The following is a 17,014-nucleotide window of genomic DNA, read 5'->3' as shown; positions in this document are numbered from 1 at the left end:
AATTTTGGCCCAATTTTGTGATTTTTGCTAAGCCGCGCGCCTGTCAAATAGTGTCCGGGCTAGGGTTAGGGTTAGGTTGAAAATAACACCTAGACATTTTGGGATGCCTTGGTTGTGTTTAGGGTTGCATTTGAAATTCTGGGTGAGTGTTGTTTTCTTGTTTTCTCGAAAAACAAATTAGGCCCAATTTTGTGATTTTTGCTAAGCCGCGCGCCTGTCAAATAGTGTCCGGGCTAGGGTTAGGGTTAGGTTGAAAATAACACCTAGACATTTTGGGATGCCTTGGTTGTGTTTAGGGTTGCATTTGAAATTCTGGGTGAGTGTTGTTTTCTTGTTTCCTCGAAATAGAATTTTTGCAAAATTTTGTGATTTTTGCTAAGCCGCGCGCCTGTCAAGTAGTGTCCGGGCTAGGGTTAGGGTTAGGTTGAAAATAACACCTAGACATTTTGGGATGCCTTGGTTGTGTTTAGGGTTGCATTTGAAATTCTGGGTGAGTGTTGTTTTCTTGTTTCCACGAAATAGAATTTTGGCCCAATTTTGTTATTTTTGCTAAGCCGCGCGCCTGTCAAGTAGTGTCCGGGCTAGGGTTAGGGTTAGGTTGAAAATAACACCTAGACATTTTGGGATGCCTTGGTTGTGTTTAAGGTTGCATTTGAAATTCTGGGTGAGTGTTTTTTTGTTGTTTCCTCGTAATAGAAATTTGGCCCAATTTTGTGATTTTTGCTAAGCCGCGCGCCTGTCAAATAGTGTCCGGGCTAGGGTTAGGGTTTGGTTGAAAATAACACCTAGACATTTTGGGATGCCTTGGTTGTGTTTAGGGTTGCATTTGATATTCTGGGTGAGTTTTGTTTTCTTGTTTCAACGAAATAGAATATTGGCCCAATTTTGTTATTTTTGCTAAGCCGCGCGCCTGTCAAGTAGTGTCCGGGCTAGGGTTAGGGTTAGGTTGAAAATAACACCTAGACATTTTGGGATGCCTTGGTTGTGTTTAGGGTTGCATTTGATATTCTGGGTGAGTGTTGTTTTCTTGTTTCCTCTAAATAGAATTTTGGCCCAATTTTGTGATTTTTGCTAAGCCGCGCGCCTGTCAAGTAGTGTCCGGGCTAGGGTTAGGGTTAGGTTGAAAATAACACCTAGAGATTTTGGGATGCCTTGGTTGTGTTTAGGGTTGCATTTGAAATTCTGGGTGAGTGTTGTTTTCTTTTTTTCTCGAGAAACAAATTTGGCCCAATTTTGTGATTTTTGCTAAGCCGCGCGCCTGTCAAATAGTGTCCGGGCTAGGGTTAGGGTTAGGTTGAAAATAACACCTAGACATTTTGGGATGCCTTGGTTGTGTTTAGGGTTGCATTTGAAATTCTGGGTGAGTGTTGTTTTCTTGTTTCCACGAAATAGAATATTGGCCCAATTTTGTTATTTTTGCTAAGCCGCGCGCCTGTCAAGTAGTGTCCGGGCAAGGGTTAGGGTTAGGTTGAAAATAACACCTAGACATTTTGGGATGCCTTGGTTGTGTTTAGGGTTGCATTTGAAATTCTGGGTGAGTGTTGTTTTCTTGTTTCCTCAAAATAGAATTTTGGCCCAATTTTGTGATTTTTGCTAAGCCGCGCGCCTGTCAAATAGTGTCCGGGCTAGGGTTAGGGTTAGGTTGAAAATAACACCTAGACATTTTGGGATGCCTTGGTTGTGTTTAGGGTTGCATTTGAAATTCTGGGTGAGTGTTGTTTTCTTGTTTTCTCGAAAAACAAATTAGGCCCAATTTTGTGATTTTTGCTAAGCCGCGCGCCTGTCAAATAGTGTCCGGGCTAGGGTTAGGGTTAGGTTGAAAATAACACCTAGACATTTTGGGATGCCTTGGTTGTGTTTAGGGTTGCATTTGAAATTCTGGGTGAGTGTTGTTTTCTTGTTTCCTCGAAATAGAATTTTTGCCCAATTTTGTGATTTTTGCTAAGCCGCGCGCCTGTCAAGTAGTGTCCGGGCTAGGGTTAGGGTTAGGTTGAAAATAACACCTAGACATTTTGGGATGCCTTGGTTGTGTTTAGGGTTGCATTTGAAATTCTGGGTGAGTGTTGTTTTCTTGTTTCCACGAAATAGAATTTTGGCCCAATTTTGTTATTTTTGCTAAGCCGCGCGCCTGTCAAGTAGTGTCCGGGCTAGGGTTAGGGTTAGGTTGAAAATAACACCTAGACATTTTGGGATGCCTTGGTTGTGTTTAGGGTTGCATTTGAAATTCTGGGTGAGTGTTTTTTTGTTGTTTCCTCGTAATAGAAATTTGGCCCAATTTTGTGATTTTTGCTAAGCCGCGCGCCTGTCAAATAGTGTCCGGGCTAGGGTTAGGGTTTGGTTGAAAATAACACCTAGACATTTTGGGATGCCTTGGTTGTGTTTAGGGTTGCATTTGATATTCTGGGTGAGTTTTGTTTTCTTGTTTCAACGAAATAGAATATTGGCCCAATTTTGTTATTTTTGCTAAGCCGCGCGCCTGTCAAGTAGTGTCCGGGCTAGGGTTAGGGTTAGGTTGAAAATAACACCTAGACATTTTGGGATGCCTTGGTTGTGTTTAGGGTTGCATTTGATATTCTGGGTGAGTGTTGTTTTCTTGTTTCCTCTAAATAGAATTTTGGCCCAATTTTGTGATTTTTGCTAAGCCGCGCGCCTGTCAAGTAGTGTCCGGGCTAGGGTTAGGGTTAGGTTGAAAATAACACCTAGAGATTTTGGGATGCCTTGGTTGTGTTTAGGGTTGCATTTGAAATTCTGGGTGAGTTATGTTTTCTTTTTTTCTCGAGAAACAAATTTGGCCCAATTTTGTGATTTTTGCTAAGCCGCGCGCCTGTCAAATAGTGTCCGGGCTAGGGTTAGGGTTAGGTTGAAAATAACACCTAGATATTTTGGGATGCCTTGGTTGTGTTTAGGGTTGCATTTGAAATTCTGGGTGAGTGTTGTTTTCTTGTTTCCTCGAGAAAAAAATTTGGCCCAATTTTGTGATTTTTGCTAAGCCGCGCGCCTGTCAAATAGTGTCCGGGCTAGGGTTAGGGTTAGGTTGAAAATAACACCTAGACATTTTGGGATGCCTTGGTTGTGTTTAGGGTTGCATTTGAAATTCTGGGTGAGTGTTGTTTTCTTGTTTTCTCGAAAAACAAATTAGGCCCAATTTTGTGATTTTTGCTAAGCCGCGCGCCTGTCAAATAGTGTCCGGGCTAGGGTTAGGGTTAGGTTGAAAATAACACCTAGACATTTTGGGATGCCTTGGTTGTGTTTAGGGTTGCATTTGAAATTCTGGGTGAGTGTTGTTTTCTTGTTTCCTCGAAATAGAATTTTTGCCCAATTTTGTGATTTTTGCTAAGCCGCGCGCCTGTCAAGTAGTGTCCGGGCTAGGGTTAGGGTTAGGTTGAAAATAACACCTAGACATTTTGGGATGCCTTGGTTGTGTTTAGGGTTGCATTTGATATTCTGGGTGAGTGTTGTTTTCTTGTTTCCTCTAAATAGAATTTTGGCCCAATTTTGTGATTTTTGCTAAGCCGCGCGCCTGTCAAGTAGTGTCCGGGCTAGGGTTAGGGTTAGGTTGAAAATAACACCTAGAGATTTTGGGATGCCTTGGTTGTGTTTAGGGTTGCATTTGAAATTCTGGGTGAGTGTTGTTTTCTTTTTTTCTCGAGAAACAAATTTGGCCCAATTTTGTGATTTTTGCTAAGCCGCGCGCCTGTCAAATAGTGTCCGGGCTAGGGTTAGGGTTAGGTTGAAAATAACACCTAGACATTTTGGGATGCCTTGGTTGTGTTTAGGGTTGCATTTGAAATTCTGGGTGAGTGTTGTTTTCTTGTTTCCACGAAATAGAATATTGGCCCAATTTTGTTATTTTTGCTAAGCCGCGCGCCTGTCAAGTAGTGTCCGGGCAAGGGTTAGGGTTAGGTTGAAAATAACACCTAGACATTTTGGGATGCCTTGGTTGTGTTTAGGGTTGCATTTGAAATTCTGGGTGAGTGTTGTTTTCTTGTTTCCTCAAAATAGAATTTTGGCCCAATTTTGTGATTTTTGCTAAGCCGCGCGCCTGTCAAATAGTGTCCGGGCTAGGGTTAGGGTTAGGTTGAAAATAACACCTAGACATTTTGGGATGCCTTGGTTGTGTTTAGGGTTGCATTTGAAATTCTGGGTGAGTGTTGTTTTCTTGTTTTCTCGAAAAACAAATTAGGCCCAATTTTGTGATTTTTGCTAAGCCGCGCGCCTGTCAAATAGTGTCCGGGCTAGGGTTAGGGTTAGGTTGAAAATAACACCTAGACATTTTGGGATGCCTTGGTTGTGTTTAGGGTTGCATTTGAAATTCTGGGTGAGTGTTGTTTTCTTGTTTCCTCGAAATAGAATTTTTGCCCAATTTTGTGATTTTTGCTAAGCCGCGCGCCTGTCAAGTAGTGTCCGGGCTAGGGTTAGGGTTAGGTTGAAAATAACACCTAGACATTTTGGGATGCCTTGGTTGTGTTTAGGGTTGCATTTGAAATTCTGGGTGAGTGTTGTTTTCTTGTTTCCACGAAATAGAATTTTGGCCCAATTTTGTTATTTTTGCTAAGCCGCGCGCCTGTCAAGTAGTGTCCGGGCTAGGGTTAGGGTTAGGTTGAAAATAACACCTAGACATTTTGGGATGCCTTGGTTGTGTTTAGGGTTGCATTTGAAATTCTGGGTGAGTGTTTTTTTGTTGTTTCCTCGTAATAGAAATTTGGCCCAATTTTGTGATTTTTGCTAAGCCGCGCGCCTGTCAAATAGTGTCCGGGCTAGGGTTAGGGTTTGGTTGAAAATAACACCTAGACATTTTGGGATGCCTTGGTTGTGTTTAGGGTTGCATTTGATATTCTGGGTGAGTTTTGTTTTCTTGTTTCAACGAAATAGAATATTGGCCCAATTTTGTTATTTTTGCTAAGCCGCGCGCCTGTCAAGTAGTGTCCGGGCTAGGGTTAGGGTTAGGTTGAAAATAACACCTAGACATTTTGGGATGCCTTGGTTGTGTTTAGGGTTGCATTTGATATTCTGGGTGAGTGTTGTTTTCTTGTTTCCTCTAAATAGAATTTTGGCCCAATTTTGTGATTTTTGCTAAGCCGCGCGCCTGTCAAGTAGTGTCCGGGCTAGGGTTAGGGTTAGGTTGAAAATAACACCTAGAGATTTTGGGATGCCTTGGTTGTGTTTAGGGTTGCATTTGAAATTCTGGGTGAGTGTTGTTTTCTTTTTTTCTCGAGAAACAAATTTGGCCCAATTTTGTGATTTTTGCTAAGCCGCGCGCCTGTCAAATAGTGTCCGGGCTAGGGTTAGGGTTAGGTTGAAAATAACACCTAGATATTTTGGGATGCCTTGGTTGTGTTTAGGGTTGCATTTGAAATTCTGGGTGAGTGTTGTTTTCTTGTTTCCTCGAGAAAAAAATTTGGCCCAATTTTGTGATTTTTGCTAAGCCGCGCGCCTGTCAAATAGTGTCCGGGCTAGGGTTAGGGTTAGGTTGAAAATAACACCTAGACATTTTGGGATGCCTTGGTTGTGTTTAGGGTTGCATTTGAAATTCTGGGTGAGTGTTGTTTTCTTGTTTTCTCGAAAAACAAATTAGGCCCAATTTTGTGATTTTTGCTAAGCCGCGCGCCTGTCAAATAGTGTCCGGGCTAGGGTTAGGGTTAGGTTGAAAATAACACCTAGACATATTGGGATGCCTTGGTTGTGTTTAGGGTTGCATTTGAAATTCTGGGTGAGTGTTGTTTTCTTGTTTCCTCGAAATAGAATTTTTGCCCAATTTTGTGATTTTTGCTAAGCCGCGCGCCTGTCAAGTAGTGTCCGGGCTAGGGTTAGGGTTAGGTTGAAAATAACACCTAGACATTTTGGGATGCCTTGGTTGTGTTTAGGGTTGCATTTGAAATTCTGGGTGAGTGTTGTTTTCTTGTTTCCACGAAATAGAATTTTGGCCCAATTTTGTTATTTTTGCTAAGCCGCGCGCCTGTCAAGTAGTGTCCGGGCTAGGGTTAGGGTTAGGTTGAAAATAACACCTAGACATTTTGGGATGCCTTGGTTGTGTTTAGGGTTGCATTTGAAATTCTGGGTGAGTGTTTTTTTGTTGTTTCCTCGTAATAGAAATTTGGCCCAATTTTGTGATTTTTGCTAAGCCGCGCGCCTGTCAAATAGTGTCCGGGCTAGGGTTAGGGTTTGGTTGAAAATAACACCTAGACATTTTGGGATGCCTTGGTTGTGTTTAGGGTTGCATTTGATATTCTGGGTGAGTGTTGTTTTCTTGTTTCAACGAAATAGAATATTGGCCCAATTTTGTTATTTTTGCTAAGCCGCGCGCCTGTCAAGTAGTGTCCGGGCTAGGGTTAGGGTTAGGTTGAAAATAACACCTAGACATTTTGGGATGCCTTGGTTGTGTTTAGGGTTGCATTTGATATTCTGGGTGAGTGTTGTTTTCTTGTTTCCTCTAAATAGAATTTTGGCCCAATTTTGTGATTTTTGTTAAGCCGCGCGCCTGTCAAGTAGTGTCCGGGCTAGGGTTAGGGTTAGGTTGAAAATAACACCTAGACATTTTGGGATGCCTTGGTTGTGTTTAGGGTTGCATTTGAAATTCTGGGTGAGTGTTGTTTTCTTGTTTCCTCGAAATAGAATTTTGGCCCAATTTTGTGATTTTTGCTAAGCCGCGCGCCTGTCAAATAGTGTCCGGGCTAGGGTTAGGGTTAGGTTGAAAATAACACCTAGACATTTTGGGATGCCTTGGTTGTGTTTAGGGTTGCATTTGAAATTCTGGGTGAGTGTTGTTTTCTTGTTTCCTCGAAATAGAATTTTGGCCCAATTTTGTGATTTTTGCTAAGCCGCGCGCCTGTCAAGTAGTGTCCGGGCTAGGGTTAGGGTTAGGTTGAAAATAACACCTAGACATTTTGGGATGCCTTGGTTGTGTTTAGGGTTGCATTTGAAATTCTGGGTGAGTGTTGTTTTCTTGTTTCCTCGAAATAGAATTTTGGCCCAATTTTGTGATTTTTGCTAAGCCGCGCGCCTGTCAAATAGTGTCCGGGCTAGGGTTAGGGTTAGGTTGAAAATAACATCTAGACATTTTGGGATGCCTTGGTTGTGTTTAGGGTTGCATTTGAAATTCTGGGTGAGTGTTGTTTTCTTGTTTCCTCGTAATAGAAATTTGGCCCAATTTTGTGATTTTTGCTAAGCCGCGCGCCTGTCAAATAGTGTCCGGGCTAGGGTTAGGGTTTGGTTGAAAATAACACCTAGACATTTTGGGATGCCTTGGTTGTGTTTAGGGTTGCATTTGAAATTCTGGGTGAGTGTTGTTTTCTTGTTTTCTCGAGAAACAAATTTGGCCCAATTTTGTGATTTTTGCTAAGCCGCACGCCTGTCAAGTAGTGTCCGGGCTAGGGTTAGGGTAGGTTGAAAATAACACCTAGACATTTTGGGATGCCTTGGTTGTGTTTAGGGTTGCATTTGAAATTCTGGGTGAGTGTTGTTTTCTTCTTTCCTCAAAATAGAATTTTGGCCCAATTTTGTGATTTTTGCTAAGCCGCGCGCCTGTCAAATAGTGTCCGGGCTAGGGTTAGGGTTTGGTTGAAAATAACACCTAGACATTTTGGGATGCCTTGGTTGTGTTTAGGGTTGCATTTGAAATTCTGGGTGAGTGTTGTTTTCTTGTTTCCTCGAAATAGAATTTTGGCCCAATTTTGTGATTTTTGCTAAGCCGCGCGCCTGTCAAGTAGTGTCCGGGCTAGGGTTAGGGTTAGGTTGAAAATAACACCTAGAGATTTTGGGATGCCTTGGTTGTGTTTAGGGTTGCATTTGAAATTCTGGGTGAGTGTTGTTTTCTTGTTTCCTCGAGAAACAAATTTGGCCCAATTTTGTGATTTTTGCTAAGCCGCGCGCCTGTCAAGTAGTGTCCGGGCAAGGGTTAGGGTTAGGTTGAAAATAACACCTAGACATTTTGGGATGCCTTGGTTGTGTTTAGGGTTGCATTTGAAATTCTGGGTGAGTGTTGTTTTCTTGTTTCCTCAAAATAGAATTTTGGCCCAATTTTGTGATTTTTGCTAAGCCGCGCGCCTGTCAAATAGTGTCCGGGCTAGGGTTAGGGTTAGGTTGAAAATAACACCTAGACATTTTGGGATGCCTTGGTTGTGTTTAGGGTTGCATTTGAAATTCTGGGTGAGTGTTGTTTTCTTGTTTCCTCGAAATAGAATTTTTGCCCAATTTTGTGATTTTTGCTAAGCCGCGCGCCTGTCAAGTAGTGTCCGGGCTAGGGTTAGGGTTAGGTTGAAAATAACACCTAGACATTTTGGGATGCCTTGGTTGTGTTTAGGGTTGCATTTGAAATTCTGGGTGAGTGTTGTTTTCTTGTTTCCACGAAATAGAATATTGGCCCAATTTTGTTATTTTTGCTAAGCCGCGCGCCTGTCAAGTAGTGTCCGGGCTAGGGTTAGGGTTAGGTTGAAAATAACACCTAGACATTTTGGGATGCCTTGGTTGTGTTTAGGGTTGCATTTGAAATTCTGGGTGAGTGTTTTTTTGTTGTTTCCTCGTAATAGAAATTTGGCCCAATTTTGTGATTTTTGCTAAGCCGCGCGCCTGTCAAATAGTGTCCGGGCTAGGGTTAGGGTTTGGTTGAAAATAACACCTAGACATTTTGGGATGCCTTGGTTGTGTTTAGGGTTGCATTTGAAATTCTGGGTGAGTTTTGTTTTCTTGTTTCAACGAAATAGAATATTGGCCCAATTTTGTTATTTTTGCTAAGCCGCGCGCCTGTCAAGTAGTGTCCGGGCTAGGGTTTGGGTTAGGTTGAAAATAACACCTAGACATTTTGGGATGCCTTGGTTGTGTTTAGGGTTGCATTTGATATTCTGGGTGAGTGTTGTTTTCTTGTTTCCTCTAAATAGAATTTTGGCCCAATTTTGTGATTTTTGCTAAGCCGCGCGCCTGTCAAGTAGTGTCCGGGCTAGGGTTAGGGTTAGGTTGAAAATAACACCTAGAGATTTTGGGATGCCTTGGTTGTGTTTAGGGTTGCATTTGAAATTCTGGCTGAGTGTTGTTTTCTTGTTTTCTCGAGAAACAAATTTGGCCCAATTTTGTGATTTTTGCTAAGCCGCGCGCCTGTCAAATAGTGTCCGGGCTAGGGTTAGGGTTAGGTTGAAAATAACACCTAGATATTTTGGGATGCCTTGGTTGTGTTTAGGGTTGCATTTGAAATTCTGGGTGAGTGTTGTTTTCTTGTTTCCTCGAGAAAAAAATTTGGCCCAATTTTGTGATTTTTGCTAAGCCGCGCGCCTGTCAAATAGTGTCCGGGCTAGGGTTAGGGTTAGGTTGAAAATAACACCTAGACATTTTGGGATGCCTTGGTTGTGTTTAGGGTTGCATTTGAAATTCTGGGTGAGTGTTGTTTTCTTGTTTTCTCGAAAAACAAATTAGGCCCAATTTTGTGATTTTTGCTAAGCCGCGCGCCTGTCAAGTAGTGTCCGGGCTAGGGTTAGGGTTAGGTTGAAAATAACACCTAGACATTTTGGGATGCCTTGGTTGTGTTTAGGGTTGCATTTGAAATTCTGGGTGAGTGTTGTTTTCTTGTTTCCTCGAAATAGAATTTTTGCCCAATTTTGTGATTTTTGCTAAGCCGCGCGCCTGTCAAGTAGTGTCCGGGCTAGGGTTAGGGTTAGGTTGAAAATAACACCTAGACATTTTGGGATGCCTTGGTTGTGTTTAGGGTTGCATTTGAAATTCTGGGTGAGTGTTGTTTTCTTGTTTCCACGAAATAGAATTTTGGCCCAATTTTGTTATTTTTGCTAAGCCGCGCGCCTGTCAAGTAGTGTCCGGGCTAGGGTTAGGGTTAGGTTGAAAATAACACCTAGACATTTTGGGATGCCTTGGTTGTGTTTAGGGTTGCATTTGAAATTCTGGGTGAGTGTTTTTTTGTTGTTTCCTCGTAATAGAAATTTGGCCCAATTTTGTGATTTTTGCTAAGCCGCGCGCCTGTCAAATAGTGTCCGGGCTAGGGTTAGGGTTTGGTTGAAAATAACACCTAGACATTTTGGGATGCCTTGGTTGTGTTTAGGGTTGCATTTGAAATTCTGGGTGAGTTTTGTTTTCTTGTTTCAACGAAATAGAATATTGGCCCAATTTTGTTATTTTTGCTAAGCCGCGCGCCTGTCAAGTAGTGTCCGGGCTAGGGTTTGGGTTAGGTTGAAAATAACACCTAGACATTTTGGGATGCCTTGGTTGTGTTTAGGGTTGCATTTGATATTCTGGGTGAGTGTTGTTTTCTTGTTTCCTCTAAATAGAATTTTGGCCCAATTTTGTGATTTTTGCTAAGCCGCGCGCCTGTCAAGTAGTGTCCGGGCTAGGGTTAGGGTTAGGTTGAAAATAACACCTAGAGATTTTGGGATGCCTTGGTTGTGTTTAGGGTTGCATTTGAAATTCTGGGTGAGTGTTGTTTTCTTGTTTTCTCGAGAAACAAATTTGGCCCAATTTTGTGATTTTTGCTAAGCCGCGCGCCTGTCAAGTAGTGTCCGGGCTAGGGTTAGGGTTAGGTTGAAAATAACACCTAGACATTTTGGGATGCCTTGGTTGTGTTTAGGGTTGCATTTGAAATTCTGGGTGAGTGTTGTTTTCTTGTTTCCACGAAATAGAATTTTGGCCCAATTTTGTTATTTTTGCTAAGCCGCGCGCCTGTCAAGTAGTGTCCGGGCTAGGGTTAGGGTTAGGTTGAAAATAACACCTAGACATTTTGGGATGCCTTGGTTGTGTTTAGGGTTGCATTTGAAATTCTGGGTGAGTGTTTTTTTGTTGTTTCCTCGTAATAGAAATTTGGCCCAATTTTGTGATTTTTGCTAAGCCGCGCGCCTGTCAAATAGTGTCCGGGCTAGGGTTAGGGTTTGGTTGAAAATAACACCTAGACATTTTGGGATGCCTTGGTTGTGTTTAGGGTTGCATTTGAAATTCTGGGTGAGTTTTGTTTTCTTGTTTCAACGAAATAGAATATTGGCCCAATTTTGTTATTTTTGCTAAGCCGCGCGCCTGTCAAGTAGTGTCCGGGCTAGGGTTTGGGTTAGGTTGAAAATAACACCTAGACATTTTGGGATGCCTTGGTTGTGTTTAGGGTTGCATTTGATATTCTGGGTGAGTGTTGTTTTCTTGTTTCCTCTAAATAGAATTTTGGCCCAATTTTGTGATTTTTGCTAAGCCGCGCGCCTGTCAAGTAGTGTCCGGGCTAGGGTTAGGGTTAGGTTGAAAATAACACCTAGAGATTTTGGGATGCCTTGGTTGTGTTTAGGGTTGCATTTGAAATTCTGGGTGAGTGTTGTTTTCTTGTTTTCTCGAGAAACAAATTTGGCCCAATTTTGTGATTTTTGCTAAGCCGCGCGCCTGTCAAATAGTGTCCGGGCTAGGGTTAGGGTTAGGTTGAAAATAACACCTAGATATTTTGGGATGCCTTGGTTGTGTTTAGGGTTGCATTTGAAATTCTGGGTGAGTGTTGTTTTCTTGTTTCCTCGAGAAAAAAATTTGGCCCAATTTTGTGATTTTTGCTAAGCCGCGCGCCTGTCAAATAGTGTCCGGGCTAGGGTTAGGGTTAGGTTGAAAATAACACCTAGACATTTTGGGATGCCTTGGTTGTGTTTAGGGTTGCATTTGAAATTCTGGGTGAGTGTTGTTTTCTTGTTTCCTCGAAATAGAATTTTTGCCCAATTTTGTGATTTTTGCTAAGCCGCGCGCCTGTCAAGTAGTGTCCGGGCTAGGGTTAGGGTTAGGTTGAAAATAACACCTAGACATTTTGGGATGCCTTGGTTGTGTTTAGGGTTGCATTTGAAATTCTGGGTGAGTGTTGTTTTCTTGTTTCCACGAAATAGAATTTTGGCCCAATTTTGTGATTTTTGCTAAGCCGCGCGCCTGTCAAGTAGTGTCCGGGCTAGGGTTAGGGTTAGGTTGAAAATAACACCTAGACATTTTGGGATGCCTTGGTTGTGTTTAGGGTTGCATTTGAAATTCTGGGTGAGTGTTGTTTTCTTGTTTCCACGAAATAGAATTTTGGCCCAATTTTGTTATTTTTGCTAAGCCGCGCGCCTGTCAAGTAGTGTCCGGGCTAGGGTTAGGGTTAGGTTGAAAATAACACCTAGACATTTTGGGATGCCTTGGTTGTGTTTAGGGTTGCATTTGAAATTCTGGGTGAGTGTTTTTTTGTTGTTTCCTCGTAATAGAAATTTGGCCCAATTTTGTGATTTTTGCTAAGCCGCGCGCCTGTCAAATAGTGTCCGGGCTAGGGTTAGGGTTTGGTTGAAAATAACACCTAGACATTTTGGGATGTCTTGGTTGTGTTTAGGGTTGCATTTGATATTCTGGGTGAGTGTTGTTTTCTTGTTTCAACGAAATAGAATATTGGCCCAATTTTGTTATTTTTGCTAAGCCGCGCGCCTGTCAAGTAGTGTCCGGGCTAGGGTTAGGGTTAGGTTGAAAATAACACCTAGACATTTTGGGATGCCTTGGTTGTGTTTAGGGTTGCATTTGATATTCTGGGTGAGTGTTGTTTTCTTGTTTCCTCTAAATAGAATTTTGGCCCAATTTTGTGATTTTTGTTAAGCCGCGCGCCTGTCAAGTAGTGTCCGGGCTAGGGTTAGGGTTAGGTTGAAAATAACACCTAGACATTTTGGGATGCCTTGGTTGTGTTTAGGGTTGCATTTGAAATTCTGGGTGAGTGTTGTTTTCTTGTTTTCTCGAGAAACAAATTTGGCCCAATTTTGTGATTTTTGCTAAGCCGCGCGCCTGTCAAATAGTGTCCGGGCTAGGGTTAGGGTTAGGTTGAAAATAACACCTAGATATTTTGGGATGCCTTGGTTGTGTTTAGGGTTGCATTTGAAATTCTGGGTGAGTGTTGTTTTCTTGTTTCCTCGAGAAAAAAATTTGGCCCAATTTTTTGATTTTTGCTAAGCCGCGCGCCTGTCAAGTAGTGTCCGGGCTAGGGTTAGGGTTAGGTTGAAAATAACACCTAGACATTTTGGGATGCCTTGGTTGTGTTTAGGGTTGCATTTGAAATTCTGGGTGAGTGTTGTTTTCTTGTTTCCTCGAAATAGAATTTTGGCCCAATTTTGTGATTTTTGCTAAGCCGCGCGCCTGTCAAATAGTGTCCGGGCTTGGGTTAGGGTTAGGTTGAAAATAACACCTAGACATTTTGGGATGCCTTGGTTGTGTTTAGGGTTGCATTTGAAATTCTGGGTGAGTGTTGTTTTCTTGTTTCCTCGTAATAGAAATTTGGCCCAATTTTGTGATTTTTGCTAAGCCGCGCGCCTGTCAAATAGTGTCCGGGCTAGGGTTAGGGTTTGGTTGAAAATAACACCTAGACATTTTGGGATGCCTTGGTTGTGTTTAGGGTTGCATTTGATATTCTGGGTGAGTGTTGTTTTCTTGTTTCAACGAAATAGAATATTGGCCCAATTTTGTTATTTTTGCTAAGCCGCGCGCCTGTCAAGTAGTGTCCGGGCTAGGGTTAGGGTTAGGTTGAAAATAACACCTAGACATTTTGGGATGCCTTGGTTGTGTTTAGGGTTGCATTTCATATTCTGGGTGAGTGTTGTTTTCTTGTTTCCTCTAAATAGAATTTTGGCCCAATTTTGTGATTTTTGCTAAGCCGCGCGCCTGTCAAGTAGTGTCCGGGCTAGGGTTAGGGTTAGGTTGAAAATAACACCTAGAGATTTTGGGATGCCTTGGTTGTGTTTAGGGTTGCATTTGAAATTCTGGGTGAGTGTTGTTTTCTTGTTTCCTCGTAATAGAAATTTGTCCCAATTTTGTGATTTTTGCTAAGCCTCGCGCCTGTCAAATAGTGTCCGGGCTAGGGTTAGGGTTTGGTTGAAAATAACACCTAGACATTTTGGGATGCCTTGGTTGTGTTTAGGGTTGCATTTGAAATTCTGGGTGAGTGTTGTTTTCTTGTTTCCTCGAAATAGAATTTTGGCCCAATTGTGTTATTTTTGCTAAGCCGCGCGCCTGTCAAGTAGTGTCCGGGCTAGGGTTAGGGTTAGGTTGAAAATAACACCTAGACATTTTGGGATGCCTTGGTTTTGTTTAGGGTTGCATTTGAAATTGTGGGTGAGTGTTGTTTTCTTGTTTCCTCGAAATAGAATTTTGGCCCAATTTTGTGATTTTTGCTAAGCCGCGCGCCTGTCAAATAGTGTCCGGGCTAGGGTTAGGGTTTGGTTGAAAATAACACCTAGACATTTTGGGATGCCTTGGTTGTGTTTAGGGTTGCATTTGAAATTCTGGGTGAGTGTTGTTTTCTTGTTTCCTCGAAATAGAATTTTGGCCCAATTGTGTTATTTTTGCTAAGCCGCGCGCCTGTCAAGTAGTGTCCGGGCTAGGGTTAGGGTTAGGTTGAAAATAACACCTAGACATTTTGGGATGCCTTGGTTGTGTTTAGGGTTGCATTTGAAATTCTGGGTGAGTTTTGTTTTCTTGTTTCCTCTAAATAGAATTTTGGCCCAATTTTGTGATTTTTGCTAAGCCTGTCAAGTAGTGTCCGGGCTAGGGTTAGGGTTAGGTTGAAAATAACACCTAGACATTTTGGGATGCCTTGGTTGTGTTTAGGGTTGCATTTGATATTCTGGGTGAGTGTTGTTTTCTTGTTTCCTCTAAATAGAATTTTGGCCCAATTTTGTGATTTTTGCTAAGCCGCGCGCCTGTCAAGTAGTGTCCGGGCTAGGGTTAGGGTTAGGTTGAAAATAACACCTAGAGATTTTGGGATGCCTTGGTTGTGTTTAGGGTTGCATTTGAAATTCTGGGTGAGTGTTGTTTTCTTGTTTCCTCGTAATAGAAATTTGTCCCAATTTTGTGATTTTTGCTAAGCCTCGCGCCTGTCAAATAGTGTCCGGGCTAGGGTTAGGGTTTGGTTGAAAATAACACCTAGACATTTTGGGATGCCTTGGTTGTGTTTAGGGTTGCATTTGAAATTCTGGGTGAGTGTTGTTTTCTTGTTTCCTCGAAATAGAATTTTGGCCCAATTGTGTTATTTTTGCTAAGCCGCGCGCCTGTCAAGTAGTGTCCGGGCTAGGGTTAGGGTTAGGTTGAAAATAACACCTAGACATTTTGGGATGCCTTGGTTTTGTTTAGGGTTGCATTTGAAATTGTGGGTGAGTGTTGTTTTCTTGTTTCCTCGAAATAGAATTTTGGCCCAATTTTGTGATTTTTGCTAAGCCGCGCGCCTGTCAAATAGTGTCCGGGCTAGGGTTAGGGTTTGGTTGAAAATAACACCTAGACATTTTGGGATGCCTTGGTTGTGTTTAGGGTTGCATTTGAAATTCTGGGTGAGTGTTGTTTTCTTGTTTCCTCGAAATAGAATTTTGGCCCAATTGTGTTATTTTTGCTAAGCCGCGCGCCTGTCAAGTAGTGTCCGGGCTAGGGTTAGGGTTAGGTTGAAAATAACACCTAGACATTTTGGGATGCCTTGGTTGTGTTTAGGGTTGCATTTGAAATTCTGGGTGAGTGTTGTTTTCTTGTTTCCTCGAGAAACAAATTTGGCAAAATTTTGTGATTTTTGCTAAGCCGCGCGCCTGTCAAGTAGTGTCCGGGCTAGGGTTAGCGTTAGGTTGAAAATAACACCTAGACATTTTGGGATGCCTTGGTTTTGTTTAGGGTTGCATTTGAAATTGTGGGTGAGTGTTGTTTTCTTGTTTACTCGAAATAGAATTTTGGCCCAATTTTATGATTCTTGCTAAGCCGCGCGCCTGTCAAATAGTGTCCGGCCTAGGGTTAGGGTTTGGTTGAAAATAACACCTAGACATTTTGGGATGCCTTGGTTGTGTTTAGGGTTGCATTTGAAATTCTGGGTGAGTGTTGTTTTCTTGTTTCCTCGAAATAGAATTTTGGCCCAATTGTGTTATTTTTGCTAAGCCGCGCGCCTGTCAAGTAGTGTCCGGGCTAGGGTTAGGGTTAGGTTGAAAATAACACCTAGACATTTTGGGATGCCTTGGTTGTGTTTAGGGTTGCATTTGAAATTCTGGGTGAGTGTTGTTTTCTTGTTTCCTCGTAATAGAAATTTGGCCCAATTTTGTGATTTTTGCTAAGCCGCGCGCCTGTCAAATAGTGTCCGGGCTAGGGTTAGGGTTTGGTTGAAAATAACACCTAGACATTTTGGGATGCCTTGGTTGTGTTTAGGGTTGCATTTGATATTCTGGGTGAGTGTTGTTTTCTTGTTTCAACGAAATAGAATATTGGCCCAATTTTGTTATTTTTGCTAAGCCGCGCGCCTGTCAAGTAGTGTCCGGGCTAGGGTTAGGGTTAGGTTGAAAATAACACCTAGACATTTTGGGATGCCTTGGTTGTGTTTAGGGTTGCATTTGATATTCTCGGTGAGTGTTGTTTTCTTGTTTCCTCTAAATAGAATTTTGGCCCAATTTTGTGATTTTTGCTAAGCCGCGCGCCTGTCAAGTAGTGTCCGGGCTAGGGTTAGGGTTAGGTTGAAAATAACACCTAGAGATTTTGGGATGCCTTGGTTGTGTTTAGGGTTGCATTTGAAATTCTGGGTGAGTGTTGTTTTCTTGTTTCCTCGTAATAGAAATTTGTCCCAATTTTGTGATTTTTGCTAAGCCTCGCGCCTGTCAAATAGTGTCCGGGCTAGGGTTAGGGTTTGGTTGAAAATAACACCTAGACATTTTGGGATGCCTTGGTTGTGTTTAGGGTTGCATTTGAAATTCTGGGTGAGTGTTGTTTTCTTGTTTCCTCGAAATAGAATTTTGGCCCAATTGTGTTATTTTTGCTAAGCCGCGCGCCTGTCAAGTAGTGTCCGGGCTAGGGTTAGGGTTAGGTTGAAAATAACACCTAGACATTTTGGGATGCCTTGGTTTTGTTTAGGGTTGCATTTGAAATTGTGGGTGAGTGTTGTTTTCTTGTTTCCTCGAAATAGAATTTTGGCCCAATTTTGTGATTTTTGCTAAGCCGCGCGCCTGTCAAATAGTGTCCGGGCTAGGGTTAGGGTTTGGTTGAAAATAACACCTAGACATTTTGGGATGCCTTGGTTGTGTTTAGGGTTGCATTTGAAATTCTGGGT

This window comes from Lepisosteus oculatus, unplaced genomic scaffold (genome assembly GCF_040954835.1).
Source record: "Lepisosteus oculatus isolate fLepOcu1 unplaced genomic scaffold, fLepOcu1.hap2 HAP2_SCAFFOLD_85, whole genome shotgun sequence".
NCBI lineage: Eukaryota > Metazoa > Chordata > Actinopteri > Semionotiformes > Lepisosteidae > Lepisosteus > Lepisosteus oculatus.
The sequence above is the reverse complement of the archived record's forward strand: the minus strand, read 5'-3'. Positions refer to the sequence as shown.